Source organism: Nannobrachium achirus, assembly GCF_963921795.1.
Source record: "Nannobrachium achirus genome assembly, chromosome: 2".
In the NCBI taxonomy this organism is placed as follows: Eukaryota; Metazoa; Chordata; class Actinopteri; order Myctophiformes; family Myctophidae; genus Nannobrachium; species Nannobrachium achirus.
The window spans coordinates 12710896-12728993 of NC_137811.1; the positions used below are offsets into that span (position 1 = coordinate 12710896).

The 18098-nt window shown below is 42.1% G+C and overlaps 1 pseudogene across 1 annotated transcript in view; it reads right to left on the bottom strand.

The window, feature by feature from the left end:
* Window positions 1-17436, bottom strand: part of LOC308296519 (peroxisomal carnitine O-octanoyltransferase-like) — a 34470-nt pseudogene extending 17034 nt beyond the window's left edge. Inside the window, exons 1-7 of the transcript XR_013963374.1 lie at window positions 17341-17436; window positions 16607-16717; window positions 8707-8829; window positions 2862-3043; window positions 1433-1537; window positions 631-724; window positions 148-240 (exon numbers count right to left, since the gene is read on the bottom strand). The product of XR_013963374.1 is annotated as a peroxisomal carnitine O-octanoyltransferase-like (transcript). The remainder of the gene's footprint in view (window positions 1-147; window positions 241-630; window positions 725-1432; window positions 1538-2861; window positions 3044-8706; window positions 8830-16606; window positions 16718-17340) is intronic.
* Between the last annotated feature and the right edge of the window lie 662 nt (window positions 17437-18098).

Consider the following 18098-nt stretch of genomic DNA (forward strand, 5'->3'; position numbering starts at 1 on the left):
AAGACCAATGATGAAGGATGAAGGGTGTGTGAGTGTGTGAGTGTGTGTGTGTGTGTGTGATTGTGTGTGTGTGTGCGTGCGTGCGTGCGTGCGTGCGTGCGTGCGTGCGTGCGTGCACGCGTGCGTGCGTGCTTGCGTGTAGTGTACCTGTGTGTAGTCCAGCGGGGTGGCAGAAGGCTGTGATTGATCCAGAGAGATGATGAACAGGCTGCTCTGAATGGTCTCCAGGAGCTTCTTATTCTGTGGGGACAACACAGTACAGTACACTACAGGCTGTGTAGACTAAAGCAGTGGTTCTCAAACTTTTTCATCTAAGGACCCCAAATGAATATATATTTTTTGACCGACAAGTAGGGAACCTCTGCCGTAGGGTAAACAGTGATCTATTCTATTGTACACAGTGAGAGGTCGTTTTTTGATTGATTGATTATTTTCTTAGACAAAAATGGAGAACAGTACAAGTACAGTTAAACACCCTGCCTAAAAGGAACATCCCAAATAAGACCTTCTACAGGGTTTTTTTTTTTTTACGTTGGAAGCCCTCTGTATTTAATTCATGAACATAATAAATAGCAAGCAAAGAAAACATTCAATAATATTGCAGTTATAAAAACACTATGTACGTGTGACCTTGGCCCATGGCGTCCTGTCCTCTGAGGTGAGGGCAGCCACCCCATCTCCCTCTGGATGCCTGTCACAATACTCCTTCACATAGCTCAGCTGTCTGGAGGGAGGGAGGGAGGGAGGGAGAGAGAAAGAGAGAGAGAGAAAGAGAGAGAGAGAGAGAGAGAGAGAGAGAGAGAGAGAGAGAGAGATTAGCACTCAGGATTGAGCCCATGTGGTCTGTTTATTTGCAGTCTCTTGTTTGTCATTTAGAACGTGTACACATCATTGTGTATCATTATTTTATGCTTTAACTATTGAAAAATAGCAGATATACAAGCTCACAGCGCGGCACCGAGTGCCGCGCTGCAAGCTTGTAGATCTGCTATTTTTGAAAAATCATGACAATTTGGATTTTGAACCGATTCTATAAGTGTCTTTTGAATCCTTCTAAGGTTTTTTGAAAAACCTATGTTTCTATGTCAGCAATCTGGCCAGCCATCGTCAAAGAAAAGGTCCTTTCCACTTAACTGGAGCTCAGTTAGTCTGTTCTTGAGAGACTACTATGTCAGTGGTTCTCAAACATTTTCATGTGAAGGACCCCCAAAATGATATATATTTGGCCACGGACCCCCATCTCAAAATATTTCGTTCCAGGGACCACCCAGAAGCAAAATTTGAGTTACAAATGTTCGCTTTTGCGCGGCACCCGGTGCCACGCTGCAGGCTTGTATAACTGCTATTTTTCAATAGCTAAAGCATTCAATAATTCTAGGCCTAAATGGGTTAATTCCATCATGACGGTGAAGCCAAATAGGTTTTTTTCTACCTGTATATTTGTGGTGGAGTGAGGATGTGACCTTCACAGAGAGCGTTGAAGGTGAAGATGCGTCCTCGAAACATGACCACCACGAGAGAGGGACACACACCTTCACTCTCTGGAAAACACACACACAACAACAACATTTGGAACACACACAATGCTTTCATATGGGGTATGGCGGCACCTGTCTCTTATGAGACAATATGGTAGGCTATGTATGCAGATACTCAGGCTACGATGCAATCCAGGTATGAATCACAATACATTTTAATACAAAAGGATTTATTGTGACTTTATTCAATGTGATAAGACGCAATTCATTACAGATTTTGACATTTGTTGCATCATTTCAATTAGCCAAAGAAAAATGAAATTGGCACAACTCTAGTGAGTCTTTTGATTCTGTGTGTGTGTGTGTGTGTGTGTGTGTGTGTGTGTGTGTGTCACACAAAGATTTGGAGGACCCCCTGTAGTAACTCTGAGGACCCCCTAGGGGTCCCGGACCCCCTGTTGACGACCCCTGATCTAAAACATACACGGGCAACTGGCGACCCACATGCAGCCCTCACCTGCACTTAATGCGGCCCTCAAGTTAATATCTGAATACTGATATATTATTGATTTCAATTTACAATTGCATATGCAAACATGAACCGCTTTAATTACTTCAGTCTATAGTAGCTTAAAGACAAGTATTAAAATAGTATTTTTATGTCCAATGTATTTGTCTTTAAGTTCATAAGTTAACATAATTATAAATAAATGCATTTGAAATTAAATAAAGATTTTGCTTTTCTGGATTCCAATGAAATAATTTTCTAAAGTAAATATTGGGCATACAACGTTGGGCATTTGGACCTATACATGGAGAAATGGAGCGAATCTGTTTGGCCTAAACATGGAGATGTGGATAACACTATATATGGAGATAGTCTAGTACATCATGTCATATGGGACTACCGTCATAGACAGTAGCCATTGTTAGGCCGGAGTCAATGGCTGTCTGTCTGACTGTCTGTACAGGAAGTGATGTCACATGACATACTTTTTATGCCCATATATGAGTCCTTCTGTACCACATCTCCATGTTTAGGCAAACTCCACACAGAAAGGCCCTATCGCCAACCCAACCTAGGGTGTGAGCGATAGGGCCTTTCTGTGTGGAGTTTGCGTGTTCTCCCCGTGTCTCCTAGGGTTGATACCCTCACAAAAACATGAACAAACTCCCCCCAGAATGACAACAACTAGAATCGTCAGAGAAACGCTGTGGTTGGCCATATTGTCAAGAATTGGCGCGACCTCGCCCTTTAGGGCGAGGTTGCATGTCACCCTGAGGTTGCATTCCACCCTCGGGTGTCTTACTAGTAGGTGTGTACTGTACTGTATGTCTGCGTATGTGCGTGTGTGTGCATGCATGCGTGTGTCCGTGTCTTACGTGCGGATCAGCTCCCAGTACTGCAGTGTGTGCCAGGTGTTGATGCTGGTCCTGTGCAGCTGGGTTCCCTCCTGGGGGGGCCAGCAGTGTTCCAGGAAGGGAGCGGGACCCCCGAAGTTCACATTGAGCTGAGAGGCCGAGCGCACCTTCAGATACGCAGTGTCCAACCACCACTCCTCCAGCTGGGGAAAACACAGACTGCGTCAAATCACCTGTTCACTGTTGTTATCTCAACAAAGTCAATATTACAATCATTTTAAATAGTCAATTTGGACCCTCTGGTCAAAATGTTGAGTGATAGGGATCACGCCCATATGACATTTCTGGCCAATATCGATATCTCATATCTGTATTAAAACAAATATAATATACTGTATATATTGTGTCCATTCTAAAAAAAATGCACAGAATTTCAAAAGGCAATGTAGAATTTGTATTTAAAAATGTTCCAACTTGTTGAGCCTTGAGCTTCCCCAGAAAACACTGATAGTAATAATAATAATAATAATAAACTTTATTTGTATAGCGCTTTTTAAGACAGAGTCACAAAGTGCTTGACAGTAAAAACCAAGGTGCAGCAAAGAAAACAAAACAAATCAACAATATCGTTACAGTAACATCATATCAGAAATAGGAAAAGCAAAAATAAGAAGATATAAAAAGCATACAAGGAACAATAAAAACAACGGTGAAATCACATGTACTAGGGGTTGAAGGCAGCTCTATAGAGGTGGGTTTTTAGCAGTGTTTTAAAGCGGGGCAAAGAATCAGCAAGTCTTATATGTTCCGGTAGGGCATTCCAAAGCGTTGGGGCTCTGAAAGAAAAGGCCCGTTCACCTCTTGTAATGTAATTACAGGTAGGAATGATCAGCAGTCCTTTGCCTGAGGATCTAAGAGCACGAGACGGTTCATAGGGGACGAGTAGATCAGATATATAAGAGGGTGCGAGGCCGGACAGGGCCTTGTACGTGATGAGTGAGATTTTAAAGTCTATTCTAAATGAGATAGGTAACCAGTGCAGGGAGGCTAAAATAGGTGTGATGTGGTCAAATTTTCTGGTGCCAGTTAAAAGTCTTGCAGCTGCGTTCTGAATGAGTTGGAGGCGATGAATTGATTTTTTAGAAAGGCAGGAGTAGAGGGAATTGCAGTAGTCTAGGCGTGAATAAATAAATGCATGGATGACCTTTGTCAGATCAGGGGTAGACAGAAAGGGTTTAATTTTAACTATATTCCTGAGATGGTAGAAGGCAATTTGGACAACCTTTTTTATGTGCGTTTCAAGGGAGAGGTCCGAGTCGAGGAATACACCCAGGTTTCTGACTGTGGGTTGTAGGTTGGGTAGCAGTGGCCCGAGGTTATTTATTATGGGAGCTGGGTCTTTGGGCGGGTTAAATACTATAATTTCGCATTTGGTGTTGTTTAATTGGAGAAAGTTAACGGTCAGCCAATTTTTTATGTCGGCTAAGCAGGAATGGAGATTGGCAGTGGAAAGGTTGTCGTCGGGACTGATGGGTAAGTATAACTGAGTGTCGTCTGCATAGCAGTGGAAGTTAATGTTATGTGCCCGTATAATGTTTCCCAGAGGAAGTAAGTAGAGGGAGAAGAGGATGGGACCTAGAATTGATCCCTGGGGGACGCCACAGTGTAGGTGGGCCTTAGACGAAGTCGACTCGCCGATGCAAACTGAGAAGTGTCTATCGCTCAGATAGGAGTGGAACCATTTAAGGGCGGAACCAGAGATGCCCACACAGTTCTCCAGGCGGTTGATGAGGACAGCGTGGTCAATAGTGTCGAAGGCTGCAGTCAGATCTAAGAGGACAAGAACGGAGGAGTTGCCTAAATCTGCTGCCATGAGGAGGTCATTTACGACTTTCAGGAGGGCCGTTTCAGTGCTGTGGAGTGCACGAAAACCTGATTGGAATTTCTCGAAGAGATTGTTTCCACTCAGGTAGTCGACCAGCTGGGTGAAAACCACCTTCTCTAGGACTTTCGAGAGGAAGGGAAGCTTAGATATGGGTCTGTAGCTAGTCAGCGCGGAGGGGTCAAGGTTGGGCTTTTTTAGAAATGGGGAGACCAGAGCCATTTTGAAATAAGAAGGGACAGTGCTAGAGGACAGGGAGCTATTGACAACAGACAGGATGTGGGGGGCGACAGTGGGCAAAATCTCTTTGAGGAGGGAGGTGGGGATGATGTCTAGGGGACAGGAGGAGGGTTTCATGTGCCTAATGATGTCTAGGAGAGTAGCAAGAGATATTTGAGTGAAGGAGGCAAATGAGAAGGCAACTTCTGTAGCATTTGAGATGGGCACTACTGCTACAGACTGTGTGTTAGTCAACTGAGACCTGATGGAATTAATTTTATTGGTGAAGAAGCTGAGAAATTGATCACAGCGTTCTGGGGAGGCTTGTAGGTTAGGATTTTGGGGGGCTCCTACTGCCTGTTCAATAGTCCTAAATAGGGTGCGTGAGTTCTGGTAGTTGTTGGAGATGAGATTGGAGAAATATAGAGCTCTTGCAGCTGAGACTGCCTCGTTGTAGCCTTTTAGAAGGTCTTTTAAACTTTCATAGAAAACAATTAGTTTGGAGGTCTTCCATTTACGTTCTGTTTTCCTCAGTTCTCTTCGCAGGGTCCGAGTGTGGTCATTGAGCCATGGTGACACTGGCTTAGACAGGTGGGACTTTGTTTTGAATGGGGCAACAGAATCAAGGGTGGTTTGGCAAATGGTGTTGAAGTAGTTAAGCTGAGTGTCAGTAGTGTCAAATGCAGCTGGAGCGGTGGCAGAAGAAATAAAAACAGACCTAAATTTACTGGCGGTTAGGGGGTTAATAATGCGAGAGTATGTAGGGGCTGGGGGTGGCATGGGGGGAGGGGGATTCAGTGCATTAAAAACAATGGTGTAATGATCCGATACGCCCAAACGGCTGGTTTCTAGGTTTGAGATGTTAACCCCAGAGGACAATACCAAGTCGAGTGTATGTCCCCTGTCGTGTGTAGGGCCAGTAGGGTGAAGATAGAAATCAAAAGATTCCACGAGAGTGGTGAAATCTTCGGCTAAGGTGTTATTGGGGCAGCAAATATGAATGTTGAAGTCACCCAACAGAATTACTCGCTCAAATTTAGGCATGGCGAGTAAAAGATCTGAAAATTCTGTGATAAAAGATGTGTTGGGTTTAGGAGGACGATAAACTAGAATACACAGCGTTGACTGTTGCTTGAAGCAGATGGCCAGGTGCTCAAATGAATTAAAATCTCCAAATGAGATGGGAGTGCAGGAGAAAATTGAATTATAAATAATGGCCACACCACCTCCACGACCACGACGTCCACTGCTGGAGGGCCTGGATTTCTGAAGGTAGGTATGGGTGGGGGGAGAGGCTGCATTCAGTAAGCTAAAGTCGTTTTTTAGCCAGGTCTCGGTGAGGAAAAGGATGTCAATATTGTTTGTAGTTATAAAGTCATTGCAGACGAATTGTTTATTATTAAGCGACCTGACGTTCAGCAGTGCAAGTTTGGCATTGTTTGAGGGTCTTTGTGATGTTAGGGGGGCTAAAATCAATTCTCTAAGGATTCTGGGAACCGTAACATGGAGCAGGTGGGAGTGTGTTTTTCTGGAATGCTGAGTGATTAAAACGGGGATAGATGAAGGAGTTGGATCTATGATGGTAAAAACGTGAGTGGGTCTAATATGGGAATTAACAGTGGAAATAACGGAGGACGGTCCGCCCGACCATAGGGGGGCAGTGTAGCGACGTTTGGCGCTTGGGTGGAGCTGGCCGGATGTGGCCAGGGAGGGGGTGTGGACAGCCTGGTCAGACGGAGCAGAGAGTCAGGTTTGTTGTGATCGGTGAGCGGCCACAGATCTGCGTAAATTGTTCATTAAAAGTTTGCAGCCTAGGCTGTTTGGGTGTAGGCCGTCGGATAAAAATAAAGAGGAGCGATCCCAAAAAAGAAAAAAGTTTTGGATGTAGTGGAGGTTGGTAAAGAGACATACGGATTGAAGCCAGTAGTGGAGTGACGTAACGCGGCTGAGACCAATATCGCCTCGATTAAGCGTGGGAAGTGGACCGGAGATGTGGACCGTTAAACCAGAGTTATTGAGGAGCGTGAAAATCTTTGTGAAATTGGACCTGCATTCCTCTGAGCGGCGATCATTTGTACCAATATGGAGGAGGATACTGGTGATTGTGGATGGGAGTGAAACCAATATGCCAGGGAGTTTCGTGAGGATATCAGTGGTGGTCGCGCCAGGAAAACAGAGGGTTTGTGCGTTTGCGAATTGGACATGTTTTGTGATCGAGTCCCCGACGATGGCCATGGTGGGTGAAAACAGAGGGAGAGGAGTGGGCAGCGAGGGGGGTGTGTGTGGAGTACTATCCATCGGGAGCAGCGGGTCTATGGTGAAAGGCAGTGATTGAACAGCCGCTTGGATAGCAGTGGCAGGTTGTGCAGCGGGGCTGTCGACGGCCTTCGGCGAGGGAGAGGAGATGGCGGGCGAGGACCTCCCCGAACGTCTTCTGATAGCTGACCGTAGCAGCTGGCCACGGTTGGAGGTGGGGGGGACTCGTCAGAGCGTTTCAGGCAAAAATCGTGCACTTTATGAAAGAAGCATGACATTTGGCACACAGTTAGAACATGCCATATGGAAAGTTTTTGGCTATAGGGGCATCGCAGATTTGTCTTGGGAAACTTGTGGGAGCCAATCAAAGTTGGGCTCTCATAGACTTTACTGTAGAGAAAAATAATACAAAACATAAATATGCTTTAAGTAGCATGTGAGGGGTCAAACTAGGTGTTTTTCGGGATTCTGAATCCAATGCAAGCATTTGTTTTGCACGAAAAACATTCCTTTCCAAGAAACGTCCGCCACAGAACTGTGAAAAGTGATGACTCATCACTAAATCATAGTTTTATTGCCAAATTATGGGGTCAGTTTTTAGCTCAAGGAATGTTTTTCCTGCAAAACAAATGTTTGCATTGGATTCAGAATCCCGAAAAACACCTAGTTTGACCCCTCAACATGCTACTTAAAGCATATTTATTTTTTGTATTATTTTACTCTATAGTAAAGTCTATGAGAGCCCAACTTTGATTGGCTCCCACAAGTTTCCCATGAAAAATCTGCGATGCCCCTATAGCCAAAAAGTTTCCATATGGCATGTTCTAACTGTGTGTCAAATGTCATGCTTCTTTCATAAAGTGCACGATTCCATCAAAATACTGCCCGAAACGCCTGGACTATAGAATCTGCATCCATCATCATCACAAAAGGCTTTTACAGCATCACATTCAAACATATTATAAAATAAAATATTGGCTAAAACCAATATTATTTTGATATCGGTTCCGTACCAATATTGCATTTTAAGGCCAACAATTAGGGCTGTCACAATATGAGATTTTACATGACGATTAATTGTCACTCAAATAACTATTTAATTGTGTTTCTGTTGTTGACAATTACATTCCTGTTTGGCTTGTAGCCTTTGAAGTTGCACATGGCAGATATGACACATAACCTAAATACAAATAAATGCCTTACATGTTTGACAACTTTATTCTTGAAAAAAAAAAAACATTTACAGTGGAAATAGCCAATCTACAAGCTCACAACATGTCGCATCACGACGCGTTGTGAGCTTGTAGATCTGCTATTTCCACTATTTTTAAAAATATAAATATGAAAAATGTTCCACATGTTTACGATTATGACGATTATGAACAAAATAATTGCGATTAGACGATTATGTAATAAGCCCTACCAACAATGGCCGATACCGATATGATGATGATGACATGACCAATTAATTGTCCATCTCTAGTTGAGTAACACTGGTTTAATTCCTACCCAGTTCCTCTTGCTCCTGGCTCTGTGCAGCAGTTCCTGGTGCAGCTGTTCCCCCACATCCTTTAAAGCGCCTCACTGTGGCCTCTGTAGACTGGTACTCCTCCTCTGATGCAAAGGGTCCAACTGGAGAGAAGAAACATGGTGGACACCCTTTAAAAGACCTGGAATCGTTTTATACTTTAGCCATTGAAAAATAGCAGATATACAAGCTCACAGCGCTGCACCGAGTGCCACGCTGCGGGCTTGTATATCTGCAATTCTTTTAATCGTGATAAGTTTAGCAAATTGTTGAATGTATATTTTTTAAAACAAACTTAACTAAAATCTCTGCTTTTGGGGGTCCCTGGAACAATGTATTTTGACATGGGGGCCTGTGGCCAAATACATGTAATTTTGGGGGTGCTTGACATGAAAATGTTTGAGAACCACCGATTTAGGAGAAAGATTTAGAAGACATTAATAGAATCGGGTCAAAATATTCAAAGATGTTCACAATTTTTCAAAAATGGCTGCTCTACAATCTCCCAGCATGGCACTCAGTGCTGCGCTGTGAGCTTGTATATCTGCTATTTTATTAATAGTTAAAGCATGTCACAATTTTTCAAAAATGGCAGATCTACAAGCTTACAGCACGGCACTCGGTGCCGCGCTGGGAGCTTGTATATCTGCTATTTTATTTAATAGTTAAAGCATAACATAATGGTTAGTATTAACGCGTAATAATGCATTCCAGGTCTTAATGGGCATAAGAACCACTGGAGACTAAGGCCCCGGCTACACGGAGCTGGATTGTTGCTGGATTGTTGATATCTAGACACTTTTTTGTGCTGTTGGGGCATGTAGCCACACGAAGCTGGATAGTTTGGCAGTGAATCTGGATAGTTTTCAATCCGGATAAATAAGTGGAGACACTGAAAACTATCCGCTTCACTGGATCCGTGTAGTCAAGATAGGCGGATAGTTCTGAAGACAATGACATCACCGTAATCTTCGCGCATGCCCATTGATTCTTTTGGCATTCGCTGTAGTGTTCTTCCAGAACAGAAGATGGCAGCAATGCACCAAAAAGATGGGTGCCAACCGTCCTCAAAAAAGAAGCTCTTGTCAGTGAGCATGCGCCAACAACAGCAGCAACAACTTCAAAACAAATAACCTCGCGTTTTGAAGAGTTTATTAGAAGTTTGCATAGGAAAAAGGTACAGTTTCATGACGGTACAGTTCACTGGTACAAGGTCAACTAAGGAGATCCTAGAAAAGCACTTGGCTTATTTCCAACCATCATCAGGCAGAACGTCACAACAACGCAGAGTCGCCGCCGACTCATCATCATCACAACAAACATGACGCCTTCCAAGCTTTTTACTTTTTTCCTTTCCCTTCTGGGACTTTTGGGAGTGCTCCAAATTAACATGGCACTGCTGCACCAACTCCACCACTTCAATGGGACGAGAAGGCGTATGATGCGCACCATATTGCTGAACACCGGTCCACAGCGTCCGCGGTTCAAAGCCCGCAAGCGGCGGCAGTTTTGGGTCAGACCTGGTCGAACCAGCCTCTGGTGGGACAATTTCGTGGCAGGGTTAGTGGTTGAGGAGGAGTGGAAGGAAAACTTCCGCATGTCGAAACCATCACTCGTTGCTTTGGCAGAGTGTCTCCGTCCTTACATCGAAGGTAGGCTATGCCTTACACACAGTAGGCCTATGTCTCTGTATGTTTTCACTATTGTTTGTATTTCTTTAGCTGATAAAGTCTGTATATGGGTCTTCCCCATGCTAGCTTGCAGTGGATATTTGTTGTCTCAATGCCATATTTGCCACGGACAAATGAAACTCATAAATAGCTAGTACTGAATGACCATAACAGGTATATATCACTCTGAGAGTGTACAAATGCAACCAAAAAGGGTAAATTTTGTTCCATTTATACCCCCATAACTGTCTCAGAGTGACTCTCAGAGTTATGGGGGTACAAATGAAACCAAATGGACCCCCATAACTCTTGCGTGTACAAATGGGTATTTGTACCCCCATAACTAGGGGTCTATTTGGTTCCATTTGTACCCCCATAACTATGGATAAAGTTATGGGGGTACAAATGGAACCAAATCCATTTGGAGGGTCCGTTTGGTTCCATAGAGTTATGGGGGTACAAATGGAACCTATTTGTACACTCTCAAGAGTTATGGGGGTCTTTGCAAATAAAACATTTGAGAACCACTAGTTATAGATAGATACCTTTATTATCCCAAGGGGGAAAATGTGTTGCTCAGAGGCAGCACAGCAGTATAATGTTATTTACAAAGTTACAGAGAAGTATGAAAAAGAAAACAACAAGAACAGAGTACAGTAAGTACAGTAAGAGCAAGGTACAACAGGAAAGGGAACGAATAATATATATAGTATATACATAGTGTCTTAAAGCATAAACTATCAAAATAATACAGTGCCCAAATCAAAGTGACCATAACAGTCAATACTAAAAAACTAACACAACCTAATAGTGCAAAAAACTAGCAACTAGCAAAATAGAATAAAAATAAACAAGAAAAGGTGATGCATGGGATTCCTAATATGCCATAGTGTCATACATGCACACGTGTGTATGGAAATATTGATGACCCCTGCTGTATAGCATTTTGGTTGTTTTTAAAATGTGTTTTATAAATAAATGTGATTTGATTTTGATTTGAAGGGGAAACAACGGTGATGAGAGCTCCAGTGGACGTGTTGAAGAAGGTGGCCTGTACCTTGTACTACCTGAGTGACCAAGGGAGGCAGCGGAAGACGGCAAACTCCTTCGGCTTGTCGAAACAGTGCGTCTCCAACATCGTGAGGGAGGTCTGTACAGCCATAACTGTCCATCTAGGCCCCCAGTACATCAGGCTGCCCTTCACAGAACCTGAAGCTGAAGAACTTGTTAGCCAGTTTCAACATGCCCATGGTATACCACAGTGCTTGGGAGCAGTTGATGGCACACACATCGAGATCAGACAGCCCATGGACAACTCTGTGGAATATATCAACAGAAAAGGGAGATACACCCTCAACGTACAAGGCACGTGTAATTATAATTTCCAGTTTATGGATGTGGTTGTCAAATGGCCTGGGAGCGTTCACGATGCTCGTGTGTTTGCGAATTCAAAATTAAATTATTATTTCAAGACTGGTCGCATCCCTGCCCTGAAAAAGAGGATTGTGGAGGAGGAAGACCCCATCCCTATATTCCTACTTGGGGACCCGGCCTACCCATTAATGCCTTTCCTCATGAAGGAATATGCCAGCGGTGGGTGCAACCCTCAACAACAGTACTTTGGCATGTGTCTTTGCAGCGGACGAATGGTCATTGAATGTGCTTTTGGGCGATTGAAGGCCAGGTTTGGAGCGCTTCAGAAGAAACTGGACATCAACCTGAATGACCTCCCTTACGTCATCTATGCTTGTTTTGTTCTCCATAACTATTGTGAGGTCTGCAAGGAGACCATTGATGACCACAGTGTGACGTTAGCTCGCGAATCTGACAGTGCATTCCAGCCTCCCATGCAGAACAACCAGTACAGAACAGACTGCAATGAGGCTGAGGGAAAGAGGGTCAGGAGGGTCTTGACAAAATACCTTGATCCTTAAAACCTTTATTTTATTTTTTATTTTTTTTTTCATTTCATTTTTTCAATATAAATGTTATTATTTACTTTGTAAGGACAAAACATCTCTTCTGGGATGGCAACTGGCCCCTGGCAACAAACTTATTTCAGATGGATTATGGCCAAATTATAATAATTTTGGGGGTCCTTTACATGAAAAGGTTTGAGAACCACTGAAGGCTGTAGGAACAGCCTTTTTTTTTTATTTTATTTTACTATTACTACTTCTTTACTACTTCTTCTGAGGAGCCGAATCAAACAAAATGGAATGCCTCAGCTCCTACTGTACTTTACAAGTGTTTATCAGGGTGTGAGGTCCCACTATTTTTTACTATTACTACTTACTTATTATTACTACTTACTATTACTACTTACTACTACTTACTACTTAATATTACTACTTTTACTATTACTACTTAATGCACACTAATGTGTGCATTGCAAGAATGTTTTCTCACTCAACAGTAAACAAACCAACATAAAATTTAAGTGTATAGAGGGTATCTGCACATTTCTTAAGTAACAATTTAAGGACTTTTTAATCCCTCTAAAATGACAAATTAAAATTGTCTAAAATTAGAGGCAGAAGTTGTGAAAATAGCCGATCTACATGCTCACAACGCCTTCTTCTGAGGAGCCGAATCAAACAAAATGGAATGCCTCAGCTCCTACTGTACTTTACAAGTGTTTATCAGGGTGTGAGGTCCCACTATTTTTTACTATTACTACTTACTTATTATTACTACTTACTATTACTACTTACTACTACTTACTACTTAATATTACTACTTTTACTATTACTACTTAATGCACACTAATGTGTGCATTGCAAGAATGTTTTCTCACTCAACAGTAAACAAACCAACATAAAATTTAAGTGTATAGAGGGTATCTGCACATTTCTTAAGTAACAATTTAAGGACTTTTTAATCCCTCTAAAATGACAAATTAAAATTGTCTAAAATTAGAGGCAGAAGTTGTGAAAATAGCCGATCTACATGCTCACAACGCCTCGCAACACGAGACGTTGTGAGCATGCAGATCTGCTATTTTCACAATAGAAACGGTGGTATAAAATATGTAATGCCTCAACTCATCACGGTGGGGGGGTCCCTGGTTAAAATATGATTATTTTGGGGGTTGCGAGCCGAATCAAACAAAATGGAATGCCTCAGCTCCTACTGTACATTACAAGTGTTGTGCTGAATGTTATGATACATGTCCGTTTTTTCTTTTCTGATGTTTTCACACAGATGTGAAAGTATTGTAATGCTACACTATAATATACATTTTTCCTTGTAACTTCTCTGAACAGTTTTTCCAAGGCAACTTATTTGTGATTGAAACAAAATAAAGTAAATTTGGCATTGAAAACCCTTTTTTTATTCGTGTGTACAGACTGTCAACTGTTGTGGTAATAGCAATGCAACAAAACTAAACAGGCATTTAGTGCAAAATGACTTATAACAGTCTCACTCTCCATCCACATGGGATAGGCTATGTAAACAGTACATTTTACTTTAACACTATATATTCAATGCAACAAAACTAAACAGGCATTTAGTGCAAAATGACTTATAACAGTCTCACTCTCCATCCACATGGGATAGGCTATGTAAACAGTACATTTTACTTTAACACTATATATTCAATGCAGTCTTTGTTCAACGCAAGTGCAACTGAAGTTTTATTCCAAAGAACTGTAAACATCCACATAGGATATGTATACACTATACAATCAATGTGGTATTATGTGCAACAAATATGCCAAAACCATTACAAAGTATGCCTCCAGAGCAATATTATCTAAAATAACAAATGGCCTAAAATGAAGGCTTAACAAAAACATTAGGCTGCAACAAAAAACTGAAATGTAACGGAAACTGTTATTTTTACAAATTTTCAAATTGGTCATTCTGGTCATCTTGGAACAGAGCCTGCCTGTAGGAAAACGGAGTAGGATGTTGGGTGCTATTTGGCTGAGGAGGTGACACGCTGTGTGATCGTGATGGGTTAGGGGATGGTGTGTTGGAAATGAACGGATCAGGATGTTGTGGTGTGTTTGACTGAGGAGGTGACACGCTGTGTGATCGTGATGGTGTGTTGAAAATGAACGGATCAGGATGTTGTGGTGTGTTTGACTGAGGAGGTGACACGCTGTGTGATCGTGATGGTGTGTTGAAAATGAACGGATCAGGATGTTGTGGTGTGTTTGGCTGTGGAGGTGACATGTTGTGTGATCGTGATGGGTTATGGGATGGTGGGGTGAAAATGAACGGATCGGGATGTTGTGGTGTGTTATTTGGCTGTGGAGGTGAGATGTGTGATGGGTTATGTAGGTATGGAGGGTAAGGGTTATGCATGTGCATGTAAGTGCCACTTTGAGGTTGTGTGTAATATGGATGCTGAGTAGGCAGGGGCATCATTTGGGTCAAAAGATGAATTCCACCAGTGATTGCGGATGTGAGCTGTGCAATGTTGGAGGTTATTTTGTTGAGATTCTCTGTGTTTTGTGTTTCTGCTTTTTCCATGAGTTTCAGCATGCTCCTCTTCACCTCTAGGTCTTCTTGGGCAGCGTTCTCCAATGGAACCCTTCTCTTGAGTTTGTCGTATCTGTAGCCCTTAAGTTTGTCCTTGAATAGAAGAATAAAATACTTTAGTTACATGGAAAATAAATTTCAAAACAAGCAGATAGAACTGTAATAGTCTATAACTGTATATCCTATGTCTGTAAAAACAACCAACAAAGAGCAAAATGCAATAGCATATTGTATTCCATATTTTAGAATATATATGTTTTAATCAACCAATAAAGGATAGGTGGGCACTAGTGACATCTGGGCACCTTGATGCGAAATTGCCTATTTTGTCCAAAATGTTAAAAAATATATATTTTAAAAATGATCTTAAGTAATGTAAAGTATACATGATGTGAACATTCACAGTACATCATTATCAGACTTAACTTTAACCTTCAAATTCTTGTTTATGCGCCAAAATGACTGGATATACTTTTTTTTTCTTTTAGCAATTGTAGAAATATTAGACCGTATTGTCGAAATGTTTCAGCATGTTCTAATCAGATATACTTTACATACAATAGTAAAGTAGAGTAAATCATTATAGTAATTCGGTATTAGGACCACAAACATACTTGAAGTAGGTTCCTTCGGTCCTTCACGGTCGAGGCAGACACTCCTGGAGTGTCTGCAGCAGACCCATTTCCATCACTAGACGTGCCAGCAGTAGACCCATCTCCATCAATAGACGTGCCATCCGTAACGTGTCCTGTATCAGGAGGACCCTCGCTGGCAGATGATCCGTCGGTCTGGTCCACGTCAATGTCTGAAGACTCGATGCCAGAAGATATTGAACATGTAGCTGGAGAGCCACCCCAAAGCAGCGCACAGAGCTCGTAGTACAGCATCACCACTCTACCGTGTCCACTTCGGCGCCCGTTGTCAACGGCTTCGCGGTACTTTGATCTGATGTTCTTGAGCTTGGTCGATATTATTGACTTGATCGCCATTATTGACTTGGTCAACATGTCCTGTGAATGAGGAAAGTCTTTCCCAACCTTTTTAGCTTCCTCTGGATCAGGATACTGTTCCCGAAACTCTTCTGTGATGTCGTTATATTTTGTGTAACACGAATCCCAGTCAACACTCTCTTGTGCTCTCATGGCCTTGTATTGTACGGCGATATTAAGCAGCAACTCAACCTCATCGTCGGTCCATATAAAAATTTTATCACTTTTTTCACTTTTATCTTTTTTCTTCTTGCTCTCCATGACTTCACTCACGTGTTTTCAGTAGCTGTTTGTTTTTGTTTTTGATTCACTGCCGGTGTTCCGGCTTAGTACTGCGCATGCTGAGATGCTGAGCCTATTCTTCTATGGTAGAGCACTCTGGGTATTACTTATCCCTTACCACCACGGCGCCACCTACTGGCCTGGCATGCTTGTTGGAGCCTATAATTATAGACCTCCCTCCATGCCTCCCTCTAGTGGAGGTCTGGGGACTCATATTTTAGACCTAGATATCCAGCTCCGTGTGGACCTAGATAGTTTTCTATCTGGATATCAACAATCTATCTGGATATCAACCATCCAGCTCCGTGTAGCCAGGGCCTAAAAAGCTTCAGACTCGGACGGACACTCGACTAGCAACTCGCTCCGAAGCGCTGCGCAGGGCTCACCCTCAGGCCCTTTTCTTCTTTTCGTCCATTAAGAAAATAAATAAATGGACCTATCTTTGCTACCTGCATCCAGGTACTTGGACAGAGTGTCATCCAAGCAGGGGACAGGGAGCGGTGGCAGGCTGTCCTGGTACTGAAATGTCCTGTCTGTCCCCTGGCTCCTCATGTCCTCTCCTAGAGGGAGGACACATGACACCAAGACACGTCATACACACAGAATCACACACATAATTTGTTTGTTTTTCTTTGATTGACGAACAAACTACTTTATCGGACAATGGTGTCATGCAATAACAGTGAAAATAGCTCACAACGCGTGGACGTGTGAGCTTGTAGATTGTGTAGTTTCTCTGTATTTTATATTTTGTTTACAGTTTTGAAAGTTTAGTTAGTAATTATATTATTATTAAATGTACAGATTACTGATTATTTGTCATTATCAATACATATTAATTGATTAGTTCAATTAATTACTGTAACTGTTGAGCCCCTGTACAGATCTATGTTTCTATTGAACTAATGCACTTTTATTGAATTGACTAAAAAAGCAAACATTTCCTTTAAGTTGAGTATTTCTAGATGTAGTACAAAACAAACCACACAAAACAAAAGTTGAGGCTATGCTGTTATGTAACAATGTCACCATAGTATTCAATCCTACAAGTAGACTGTTATTATTATTTATAGTAATTAATTTATATTAGTAGCCTAATTAACTTTTACTCTGCATGACTCTGTTTTGTATGAAGCAAGGAGGCAACATGTATCAACATCAACAACATTACAGAAACACTCACCTTATGGACATAGAACGTTGAAACTGTGTTGTTTATTCTCTGTGTTGTTGTTAACAGACAGTAAGCTTTGCCCCAGCCAGCTGTTCCTGTTCCTGCTGCCAACACTAACTTGTAACCCATGGCCCGGAGGGACACTCTCGCTATGATTGGCTGGTTCACATGTCTCTATGGAAACCATGTAACAACGGAGACACGGCTCACCTCAAATGAACTGTGCTGTGCTGTACTGGCCTCATAGTTATAAAGGCCCATTCCCACTGTGCCAGATAACAGATAAAAAAATCTCTTTCTCCAGATAGTTTTCCATTCAAAGTGGATGGTAGATACAGATAAAAAAAAATATTTGCCACAGATAAAAAAGTATCTGTGGCAAATATCTGTGGTAGATATTTTCTTTATCTGTATCTACCATCCACTTTGAATGGAAAAATATCTGGAGAAAGAGATTTTTTTATCCTTTCTTTAAAAAAATCCTTTCTTTCCCTTGTGCAGATACCTGAACTATTCATGGGTTACATTTAGGCTATAGTCCTACACCGGCCATGTTGAGGACCATCACAGGTGTTCTGATTGCCATAGAACAGGGGTAGGCAACATTAGGCACGGGTGCCAACATTGGCACAGGGGAGAGTGCCAGTCACACTGGCAGAAGTGTGGGAGAGAAGAGTTATATTTTAAAATCAAATATTGTTTTAAACGTGGTGAATTAAATTAAATCATCTAATTTGCAACAAATTACATCCTGCACATAATTCAAC